Source organism: Tetrao urogallus (genome assembly GCF_951394365.1).
Source record: "Tetrao urogallus genome assembly, chromosome: 20".
Classification (NCBI taxonomy): domain Eukaryota; kingdom Metazoa; phylum Chordata; class Aves; order Galliformes; family Phasianidae; genus Tetrao; species Tetrao urogallus.
Genome location: NC_136833.1, coordinates 10,150,002 through 10,162,718, shown reverse-complemented (window position 1 = coordinate 10,162,718; position 12,717 = coordinate 10,150,002).

Sequence of the window (12,717 nt, the reverse complement as noted above, 5' to 3'; positions counted from 1 at the left end):
TCTTTCAGCAATACTTACTGAGGGTTTTGTAATTTTCTTGTGCATCGTTTGGTCAGAGAAAAGCTTCAATTTTTATGTCATTTATTTAGGATTGAAGAACAACAATAACAACAGCCACTTAAACTCATTGAGGGAGGAGTAAACAGTCAGATATTGAACTCACTTAACAGCCTCTTACATTGGTCTCTGAAATACTGCAGGTGATCTCTATAACACTTTCTGGCTTGATACATCCTGGTTATTGACGGAATCTACAGGAAAGAATCCCAAAACAGGTCAAATAGAAGACTTTTCCACAGATATTGCTACACAAAATGTTAAAAAAAAAAAAAAAAAAAAAAATTAAAAAAAAAATTCAGGAAGCCTTCACTACTTCATCCTTATATGCTCGTAGGTAATCCAAATGAATTTGATATGCTTTCCTCTGTTTATAGCCACACCAATGAGACCAAAACCAGAAAATAAGTGTTTACTTTTCAAATTAAAGAGAAGTAATTACAATTTTAAGCTTCCTTCTGCTGCTCAGCTTCAGCTAAATAAAGTGTAATGGAAACATGCTCATCTTACAAGATATACACAGTAGGAGAGATACAGTGAAGCGTTAACTATTTATTCCACCAGTTGTCATCGTGTGAGACTTGAAATTACCTTCATGAAGAGCGTGGGCCTTCAGAAACAGAGCTAGGGAACAAATGCGTAACTAAACAATCAGATGCACAGAAACACATACACAAAGGTCATGTGGCAGATGCTCCTGCTGGAGAGAAGAGGGATGCAAAATTTTAAGCCTTCAGAGTGGATTCTCTACTCCTGATTCTCAGAACAGAAATTAGACAAGGAACTGGACTACATTTAATGACAGAGAGTGCTATTTATATGAGTTGGGTGTTGTGATCGCGGTTTTTTGTTTGTTTGTTTTCTTTGTTACAGGCAGAGCATGTGCTACTGAGGCGGGAACAAACATGGATACACAGGCCAAATAAAGTGGTATCAGAGTGCAAAGCATGTATTTCACTTGCAAACGTATCAGTTGCAACACTGGAGAAAGATTCTTTTCATTACTCTCCTATAAATGTGACCAACCTTATGTTGAATAATCACACCATCCGTTCCATGTCCTCAACTCTCCGAATCCCTGGACAAAAGAGAAGAGAAAGAGACTCAGGTACACTAGAAGACATGCTGTCTCTCTTCAGTTCATGAAAAACTGCAGTGATAACACCACATGATGATAAATTACTAACATAAAGACATATGACATGCTTCATTTGATACTGTCTACTATGACATTCTTATAACAAAACTGAGCAAGTGTGGGATAGATGAGTGGACAGTGAGGTGGGTTGAAAACTGGCTGACTGGCAGAGCGCAGAGGGTCGTTGTTGGCGGTGCACAGTCTGGTTGGAGACCTGTAACCAGTGGTGTTCCTCAGGGGTCGGTGCTGGGTCCGGTCTTGTTCAACATCTTCATCAATGACCTTGATGAGGGGATAGTAGCCAGCCTCAGCAAGTTTGCTGATGATACGAAGTTGGGAGGATTGGCTGACACGCCTGAAGGCCGTGCTGCCATTCAGCAAGACCTGGATAGGCTGGAGAGCTGGGCAGAAAAAAACCGGATGAGGTTTAACAAAAGCAAGTGTAGAGTCTTGCATCTGGGGAGGAATAATTGCATGCACTAGTACAGGTTGGGGGATGACCTGCTGGAGAGGAGCTCTGTGGAGAGGGACCTGGGTGTCCTGGTGGACGACAGGTTGGCCATGAGCCAGCAGTGTGCCCTCGTGGCCAAGAGGGCCAATGGCATCCCGGGGTGCATTAAAAAGAGTGTGGCCAGCAGGTCGAGGGAGGTGATCCTCCCCCTCTACTGTGCCCTGATAAGATCTCATCTGGAGTACTGCGTCCAGTTCTGGGCTCCACAGTACAAAAAAGACAGGGATCTCTTGGAAAGAGTCCAGCGGAGGGCCACAAAGATGGTGAGGGGCCTGGAGCGTCTCTCCTATGAAGAAAGGCTGAGTGAACTGGGTCTGTTCAGCCTCGAGAAAAGAAGACTGAGAGGGGACCTGATCCAGGTCTATAAATATCTAAGGTGTGGGGGGCAGAATGGCAAGGCTGGACTCTTTTCAGTGGTGAGTGGAGACAGGACAAGGGGAAATGGCCAGAAACTGCAGCATAGGAAGTTCCGCACAAATGTGCACAAGAACTTCTTTACAGTGAGGGTGATGGAGCACTGGAACGGGCTGCCCAGGGGGGTTGTGGAGTCTCCTTCTCTTGAGATGTTCAAGACCTGCCTGGATGCCAACCTGTGTGACCTGGTGTAGGGAACCTGCTTTGGCAGGGGGGTTGGACTCGATGATCTCTGGAGGTCCCTTCCAACCCCTACAATTCTGTGATTCTGTGATTCATATCATCCTATTTCCAAAACACACAATCAGATGATAAAACGATAGGTGAAGTTTTCTCAAACACTGTTTTTACTCTCTGCGGCTCTGCTTGAGGAGCATTTATTGTTCGTATAACAACAAAGAGAAGTAAATTATATACAGAGGTTCTCTGTGAGAAGGAAATTCTTTGTGAGAAGGACACTTGGACAGCCTCCTCTCAGAAGATGTAGGGCTTGTGACTATGTATAAACCTTATTTGGAGCCAGTTGTTGCCCTTCTTAGAAAAATTGTAATGCGATCAAAGGCTGAGCCTACCCTTTGAAACACAGCATGACTAATAAGGTGATCTGCAGAGAAGAGATTCAGTGACAGTTACTTGGATTGTAAGAAGACAGATGATGACAGCTGGTGAGTTTATGTTTTTATCATCATGGTTGTCTGTGCTTCTGTTCTTCCCTTGGTTCCATCTTCATGCATGTCAGTGCTGCAGCTGTGTTGATTAAGTTCTGAGAATGAATTTGTTCTCTTGTTATTTCAGCCATGTATAGGGTCCTGTTTGTAGGTCTACCCAGCAGAGACATGTGAGGAGTTTGAGCTTTAATTGTTTATTTGTTTTGCTCACCCTCTTCTGATTTGATTGTGGTAGTTCAACAACTTAATTTTAACTCTTATTGAATCTTTAGTACTGTGCTTAGCAGGACGAGCTGCCAGCAATGGTTATGTTGCGTACAGCTATCAGGATTAGTTTCTAACCGTCCAGCTGTGTTACAGCACAGAATTAGAAAGCTGTCCAACCAACACTCTGCTCTACTCTGCATTTTTCCTACGTGAGTTATTTTACTCAGTATCAAAACTGTAGTTGTTGTCTTCATAACTGTTCTTCCCAACCATTGAAACACATGTGAAAAAGGACTGTCTGTAGGCTACACAAATTTAATTGCAGGTACCAGGTGAAAGCTGAGTTGAGTTTCCCAGGCTTCTGACGGTGTTCTTGATAAACTGCTATGTCTCCCTGGCTTTCTATGTGAAAAGAAGCCTGACAAAGTCACAAAAAAACATTACCTGACAAGAGCTGGATAACCTACCTTCTCCTCAGCTGTGGGTTTTGTTACCCCCTCTTTGGCATGTGCAATTGTGGAGAAAGTTGACTCAGGACTGAAAGCAGTATGGGAGCAGTTAAGTCAAAGTACTGAAGTCACTGGGGATTACAGCAGTTTTTATTTCCAGGCCTTTTTTGCTGCTGCTTTTCTGAAGCCTTGGTTAATCTGGGCCCCTTGTATTTCCAAGGTAATAAAGCTCCTCTCCCTTTCAAGCTTAGTCTGCCTCTGTGGTGTACTTCAGGTACAGGCTGTCCCTCTTAGGCATACAGGGATGTGCAACCCAGCTGGGATCCTGTTTTGATCAAGTCTTGACTGCCACAAATGGATAGAATTGACTAACTTTAGGCAACTCTTCTCCTTGAGCAGGTTACTAACACTGTTTTGTTGTATAGTTTTGGTAAAAAAAAAACGTAGGCATGGGGACCAGACAGAGCTCTCATATTTTTTTCCTGTTGTTCTTTCACAGGTCTCTACTAATAAAGGATCTTCCAGTTGTTCTGCTGAAGGACAGACTTCTTAAGAGTCAGCCAACTGCAGTTCTCACAACCCTGTCAGCATGAAACCTGATGCCATCTTTTATTCCCATTTCACAGATTATTAAATGTAAAATTCTCTTTTGATCTTGATCCCTGCCCACTACACTTTCCATCTCTCAACTTGTATGGGAACTATTGAATCACAGCCTGAACCACTGTTTGATCACCTGAGGCAAGCAGTGAGTCAGCCACAGGAGCACAGGTGAAGGCAATTCACCACCTGGCTGCACCTCTCCCAGACCCCATTTAAGGGCTAACTGCCACTAGAGAAGCATCTCTGTTTGGAGATAGCTCTCTTTGGAGTTTTTACTGTAAACCTAGAATATAGGTGAGTATTTCATTTATTTTTGATTATCTCTTTCCACCACAGTGATCTTTCTAGTTATACAACCTGAGAAATACTAGCCTAGCTATGCTACTCTGCTAATTGTGTTTGTTGAGTGTACACAGCTCTCACTTCATACAGCTGGAATGTTCCTGAGGATGAGGACTGTCCCCATGCTCTCATTACAGTAAGTATGTTTGAGTTTTGATGCTTGATTGAATTCTCTTACTGTCTTGGTTTAATTCATTAGCAAATGTTCTGCAGGAAGTTAGTTTGGAACTGATGTTCCTAGGTATTCTGGATCATGTATGAACATATTCTCTTTCAGACAGGCATCCAATGTTCCTCTTAAATTTAGACTTAAAACTGTATACCCATTATTAATTATTTACCAGCACTCTTCTGGCTGCTCATGGGCTATGGAGAGTGTTTGGGAATGCAAATGAGGCAATCTCACTGTTTCGTCTGATCTTAAAATCTAGTGAATGAAACTTATAGCAACACTGTAATTTTCAGTCAGTCCTAACACACTTAAGCAGTGCAGAGGCTATTTCTAAGTGCCTTCAGAATGTCTGTTGCCTGGCAATTACTGAAGAAGAATACAGTAAATAATGTGGAATGATAATATTTGAAGAATGTGTATTTTCTCCCACAGTTCTTGAAGTTTTAATAGGGGAGAAGTATTCCTGCCTCTCATTGAGATACAGCTGTACCTGAGATGAAGAGCAGCAAATATTTAACAGACTATTAGAGTCTACAGTTACAATAATTCAAGGCCACTTCTAAGGGATAATGTGTACAAAGATAGTAATGGGAATTTCATACTGTTAAAGAGATGCGCTCCCAAGTGGCATGTGGGCATAAATAGAGGTAGTGGCCGTATTCTGAAAGTATTGGCACAAGCTCCTCATTTCTGTTTTGTTCACACAGTGGTGCCTCTGTTGGCATAATCTTCTCAAATGAAATGTACAGCAGATTGATCGGGGCTGTTCACAGGGAGGAGCATGATACCAGAGTAATCACTGCTTGCTATGGAGCTTAGTTTGATGTTTTTTTTTTAGGTTGGCTTTTTTTGTTGTTGTTGTTCTGATTACACTCCCAATTGGATCAGTAGGTACCTTCAGAAAGTAATCATTTCCACTCTTCATCATGACAGAATTTATAGATTTCTAGCTCTTAGGCTGTAGTTGTCTCTGTACGTGATAAGGAACAGGGGAGAAAAGGAAGCCAAGGAAGATCACTTCACCTGGGCAGTAATTTTCATCTTCCCAAGATGTGAGTTTTGCTTCTGCTCTCTGAAATACAGGGTCACTCCCAGTGTCTTAGTAAGTAATTCTTCTTTTTTTTTTTAATTTCCTAGATTTTATTTCTGTCATGTAGCTTCCCTTATCTTTGCCTTTCAGTGATATCCAGCTCAGAGGCAGAGCCTAAGCTGTCCAGGAGCAGTTCTGCATCCATAACGCCTAAGAAGGATGTGACACCATAGTCCACAGGATCTTTCTTCTCTTACATATTCCTTAAAGAAACCTGAAAGGTGGGTTTTCTCAAGAGAAATATTTTCCATAAGTGAATATCACAGCCTGACTGTCTGCTTTCTGATCTGATGTTTAAAATATCTATTTCCTAAAGTTCAGTTTCCTTCTCATTTAGCTAATCATTGTGTAATAGGCATTGCCTTCCTTTTTTAGGCAATACTGTGAAGTGCTTGATATCCTGGAGTTAAAATGTCACTCACAAAAACCAAACTGTTAATTGAGCTTTCTTTCCTGAGAAACAGACTGCTTTCTGTTTTTTAACTACCTGGTTTGATTGTCATTCTTGCATGTAGCTGAATTACTGTAGCCAAAATTGCAGGCCTCGGTTTCCTCTGGTCACTTTGTTATCTAAAGGTCATATTCATTTTGCTGTGTTATTCTCAAATGCTCTGCTGTCAGGTGTTTGTGTTCCATTGCATGGGAAACCCACAGCAGAATCAGAAGAGAACAGGAATCAAAACTATCTATTCTTTTTTCTGCATTGTCTTTATCCTGAGGATTTAGCCATCCATCTCAGTATTTTAGTGAGGTGTTGTGCAGCTCAGAAGTTTTGAATAGGAGACTTCTGTGGTTATTATATTTACTGAAATCTCTTTGCTTAGGCACATGCATTCAAAACAAACCCTCCTAGTCACTGGCCTTCTGATCTCAATGTTCACTTACCATTGCTGAAAACACACGTGGTGGGTGATATAGTGGTTCTAAGTGACACTGGGCATCTTGTTACAAAGCCTGGTGCTTCATAAATACACAGAATCATCATGCTGCATCATCATTTTCCTCGGCTATATACTCTGTATGTTTTTATTTGGTGGAAAATAATATCCCTTCACCATAAAGAGCACAACATCTAAGCTGCAACTCATATTACTGCATTTAATTTACTAATGCTGTCATGCGGCTCCTGCAAGTCATAATTTACTGTGCGTATCATCACAGAACAACCTTGCTGGCCTTGTAATTGTTACTGGGTCCAGAAAAATGAGTTGCTGACCTTTTGCAAGTGCTATTTCTGTTGACTGCTGAAAACATTCAGAACAAAGTTACGTGTTTCTTAGGGGTGCAAGCCAGACTCTTATCTGATTGCTAGTTCTCCAAATCTTAGCATGCCTGTAATGACAGCATGAGAGACGTCAAATAAGTACTCAGTTTATCAAGTGTATACTCTAAGGAAAGGTGAGCTTCAGACCTTGCCGAGCAGTACTGAGATAATGTCCGTTCTTTCTCCTTCAGCAATTGGTTATGGTGAATTGTGTCAATGTAGCTTACAGTGTGCTTTTAACAGATGAGCAAGTTTACGTCTGCCTGTATGTTTCTATGTAGACATACTGCTGACCAACACACAGCCTGCTTCACTGAGAGGTACTGTTGGTGGGGGTAGCCCAGTGCTGGTCTGCACTGTAAGGTCCTGATTAGGAATGCAATAGTGAGAAGTAAGAAAGGCATTACTTATTCCACTGGCTCCAGGATAACAGTTGCTGAACACCTGTGATTCTGTTCTGCATCTCAACTATTCTGGGTATTACTTGTCCATGCTAGTTCAGAGCTAAGACCTCAAGCTTCTTCTTCAGTACAAGATAAAGGTAAAGGAACTGCCAGTTTCACAGTCCTGCAGATCATATAAGAAAACCCCATCTTTCTAAATACAGTGGGGAAGAAAGAGTCCTGCGAAAGATTTGATAGGAAATTTCAAAACCAGAAGCATATGGAAGTTCCCTGCATTTTTCAGAATGAAGGATGATGAAGCCATATTAGCTAAACTGCATTGGAGAAATTTTAAATATTTCTTTGCTAAGGATTGTATCATCGGGGGGACGCTCTCCTAGCTGTTGTCTTTCAGAGCAGTAGGGGGGAAAGCTGAAGAGGCACAAAGGCAACAGTTTTGATGCTAGAAGACTAAAGGAGGGCAATGAAAAGCTGAAATTCTCACCCAGCAACTTAGTTTCTGGTGCTGTAGACAGATCAGTCCAGCAGATACATAGCTTACTCTGCTGTCTCTAAAATGAGGATAAAGATCTTGCTATTCTTAAAGGAGTTGCTAATCAAATTGTGGGAAGGTATATATGTTATCTTAAGTAATTGGGGCTAAACTGATTCTATATAAAACAAACTGAAGCAAGGTTTTGGGAAGCACAATGCTGCTCTCCAGATATCAGTGTTAATTATCCTAATGTTCGTTCCTTAGCTGGGTCCAGTGTGTCCATTGTTCGTAGACTAGTGGCTTTCAGTTCCTCATACTGGCACTTAGGAAATGTTTAAAAAATGCTTAGTATCAGCTGTGATTAAAGGTTTTTGATGAAGCCAAACAAAAGTGAGAAGGGAATGGTTTTATCCACCTCTTTCTGCGAATATCTTATAAGCGTAGAAGAATAACACAATTAGTCTAGATAAGTAACACAATTCTTTGTTACTCAGCTATTTTCAACCTTGAGCAAGGCTCATTACTTTTGCTGAAGGTAACAAGTTTAAATTAAGTTGTTGACCTATGGGTTACACTAGCCTACTAAAGCAAAAGCATAACTGCTTCCTCTGGTGAAATGTTCAAATATTCGGCAAAAGCCTGGTAACTATTGTTAACATAGTTGTGTGAGGAAGAGGGAAGTGGTTGCCAGAAGCTTCCATTTCTCAGAGCAAAGTTCTGTGCAGTCAATATACAATTTTCAAAATCAAGTCTGAAGCCTGCATTCAGATCTTAGCAGCATAGCTATAAATCTCATAATACTGCAGGAACTAGTTAAATAACTACAGATTTATTTTCTGGTATTAAAACTGAAACTGGAATGTTTACTGTCATAATTTTCAAATTACTGGTACAGCACATACGTATTTACCTCTATTAAAAGCCTCAGGTCCTTCCTGCCATTATGTTTAATGTGGATATGCAAGGCCTGGGTTCTGTCTTCAGTGAAGTCTTTTCCAATCCTTCAGGAGTCATACGGTTAATGTAAAGTGACAGCCCTTAGTAAATGTTTGACTCTATTGCCAATTGCTCTTACAGTCACAGGTTCAATGAAAGTTTAAATATGTCACCTATGTCATATAGGTCAAAAATGCACAGCAGGCAAGGGTTAAATAGGCTGTTAGCATATTTTAACACTTAGGATTTCCCTCCAAAACAATGCAAAACAACAGGACATGTTGTAGGAAGCTGGGAGGGATATGGAGCTGGAAAAGCAAATAATTCTGAGGGGGTGTGTGTGTGTGGGGGGGGGGAACTCCAGTCAGAAGAATAGACAAACATACATATTGATGGGCCATGATCAAACGGTGGGAATTTTTATGTTGTACACAGGCATATGTTGAATAGTTTGGTAAGGATACGTGAGGAGCTCATGAGCCAGCATTATCACTCAGGAAAGCTGCTAAAAGTCCCTTGCCCGAGAAATGGCTGAAGAGCCCTGGATAATTCCACAGTCAAAGTTGGAGTAGTTTATGAAGTGCTTGGGGAATGCAAGGCGAGATAGTGGGGTACCTGGCAGCACATTACACCCAAAGCATGAGGAAGAGCAGCATGCTGCTGGTCTCTTAACATTCCTGAAATTCTTTGAAGGTTTGGCAGAGGTATTTCTTAGAGCAAAGACAAGCAGACAACAATTAGCTGACTGGGGGAACAAAAATGCTAGCCATCTGGGAGTTTTGCATGACTTTTTGGCAACTTTATGGCCATGGGAGTGTGCAAGTGTGTTCTGTCTTTAAAAGATATCAAGGTGCTGACTGCAGACCTGTTGCTTCCTGTAGTGTTGCGTGGCTCTGCTCCTTTCACATGTGAAATTCAAAGGTCAATCAATGACTATGCTAGTAATTTTTCATCCTTCCTCCCAGGGATTTGCTTGTGAGATTCTCAGCCTGGGTAACTTCCACAGTATGATGGGGACCACGAGGCTTTTGGTTATTTCTACTTTTTGCTCACTTGTACCCAGTCTTGGATTTTTCAGTGATATCTCACCTCTGTGCCCCAGACTGGGTAGGCTGAGTGCTGTGGAAAATAATAGCTAATAATAAGCCATGTTTTAAGATGCAGTGCATGATGAAGCAGGTGCTAAGTAGGAGATGTGATTAAGGAACTGGTTTTGGTGAAGTGACAGAAGACTTTTTCCACCTCTTCTGTAACAGAGCACTCTGGGACAGGTGCATTCAAAAAATGTCCCATTGCTGAGGCCTTTCCCTTGCCTGGCAGTCCTGTATAAGCTGGTGCTGGGCCAGGGTATCATGTTGCCTACTGCCATGAAAAGCTAGAAGTTTGATCTGGAAAGAATTAGAACTGCCCATGGAATGCTGTCAGACACATGATCGGATAGCAATTTGCTGAGAAGAAGATGACTGGGCCTCAATGTTATCTGAGATCACTATTGAGAAAACAAAGTTTGCAACCATGGCAGCAACTGCTGTCTCAAACATTATCCTTGACAGGGCTTGGCACCTCAGTGTGTTGTAGAGACTGTTAGCTCTGCTAGTCCTTTTTGTAGTGAGTGAACATGGCAAAAAAAAAAAAGTGCTGAAAGACCTTGTAGGAACAGGGAATGGCTGCTCTTTTTGATGTCTGTAAGTTACACCTGCCCATTTATCTGCAGACGTGTGCTTAGTGCTCACACTCTGTTATTTCTCTACCATCATTATTGTGGTGTTGTGATAATCTCTGGTGCCAAGAACAGAAAAGTTGCCTGGCAGTTATGCTAAGCACCTGAAGACTCTTGGCTCTCAGCCTGCACAAGGTGATTGTTATCTTCTACTATTTTCAAATAAGCTTCTCAGAGCAAAACTAACGATTCAGATAAGCTGCTGAGATCATAAATCATGTATAATATTAATAATGTTTACAGTCCTTTGTTTAGTTGCTGAAATATTGTAATTTTCACAGCTATTCAGCTATGAAACCTCATTGGAAAACAATCTTCAACTTGCTGGTTCTAGGATCTGTTTCTGTTATTTAGGTTAACCAAAGTCTTTCTACATCTAAGGCACCTCTATAAATCCTTGGTACATAAATACCAGTGGATTACTTTGTTCTTAGGTTAGCCTGTGTTAGTAGAATGTATTTTTTTTTTTTTTTCAAGGTTTGAAATGTGAACAACTTCAAATTTCTTCTAGAAAGCATTTGTGTTGCTTGTGAGGATTCTCCAGCTCATCTTCAACTCAGTCATTCACATCCATGGAAAAAATGGTGAGTTCCTTTCTCCATATCTTTGGGAGAGCAAGGATGGTAACACTTGGTAAAGAACAGAAATGTCATCTGAAGTTAAGTTACCAGATTAGGGGCAATAAGAAACCAGATAAGGTTTAACAAAAGCAAGTGTAGAATCTTGCACCTGGCAAGTATCAGAACTTCTTCACAGTGATGGTGATGAAGCACCATCAGGCTGCCCAGGGAGGCTGTGGATTCTCATTCTCTGAAGATATTCAAGGCCTATCTGGATGCCTACCTGTGCACCTGCTATAGGGAGCCTGCTTTGGCAAGAGGGTTGACCTCTATGATCTCTAAGAGGTCCCTTCCAACCCCTACAGTTCCATGATTCTGTGATTATGGTGAGAGGGAGTTCATCCTCCTCACCTGGGCAGAACAACCCCACAACTATTGGGCTGTGCTCCCCTGCTTTCCTTACACTCATTCAAGTACAGCCCCATAAGCTTTGGAGGGATAGCTCCTCTGACTGCTGGGAGAAAACACGCTTTTATTTTCAGACACTGGATAGTGGGAAATGATAAACATGACCTCAGATTTCCCTACAAGATATTGTTTCCCTAAAAGATATTGTTCCAGTGTGGAAATGTGAACAACATCTTGTGGTTTACAATGCTCAATTGTAGTATCAAATGTAAAAGTCACCAACAGTACTCTCCAGAGAGATCTGGTAACAGAACCCCATAACATGTCCTAGCTACTGTGGAGTAGGAACCCCCTTCTTTCTTTATATGAGCCTTTAGCCTTTTTTAAAAAAAGCCTGACAACAAACAGAAATCACACCCACCACCTGTTAGAAGATATCCTGTTATATCTTCTGGCAGAAGAGCATAAAGGGTCTTAAAACCTCAGCAGGTGGAAAAATTAAGTGACTTGTACAATGACTGCTGGAAGGTCAGGGGCAGAGGGAAGATGAACCCAGTGGCCAGTCCCTGCACTAAGTGCAAGTGAATGAAAAGAGACTCAATGAACTAAAACTTAGAAATGAGATTCAAGTGGAAACAAATCTCAACTACAGAAATCTCTCTGGGAATGACTTAACGTATGCTCTGGGGCACAACTGGTTTTAAGGGCTCTGGAATTATGACTGCAACATGGCACTCTGAGAGATTGCATAAAGAGCACTTGCAATCTATTCACATGTGCACTTGCTAACAATCATATTTTGTGCAGTTAAGTGCAAGGCCTCTGATCTTCAGAGCATGCATGGCTTTGATTTGTATGTCTAGATTTGAGTACATGAGTACAGCACTGGCATGTGTATGTCTTGTGTACTGCAAAGCATGCTGTTATGTGGGAACTGAAAAGACATAAACATACTATATTGTTACACTTCACTAGAAAGCATAAAGCAGTTCTGAAAGTAGCAGAGTAAAAAGTATGCTGACAAAGTCAGCAAGGTAGTTCCTCCACTTCAAACTTTCTCTGATTAAGGAGCATGCAGGATGTCACATTTCTGTTTCATGCTCTAATGAATAAAGGAACATGGTCAGCAGGTTGTGGGAGCTGATTCTCTACTCATAGGGAAAGGTGCACATATGTGCATTTCTTCAGAAGTTGTCTCAGAGCCAATTATCACCCTTTGTCTTGTGTCCTTCAGGAAGGAATATGTTCTGTTTACTTCGGCATCGTCATGCAAGCAACCGAGGAAACACGAGATGATGA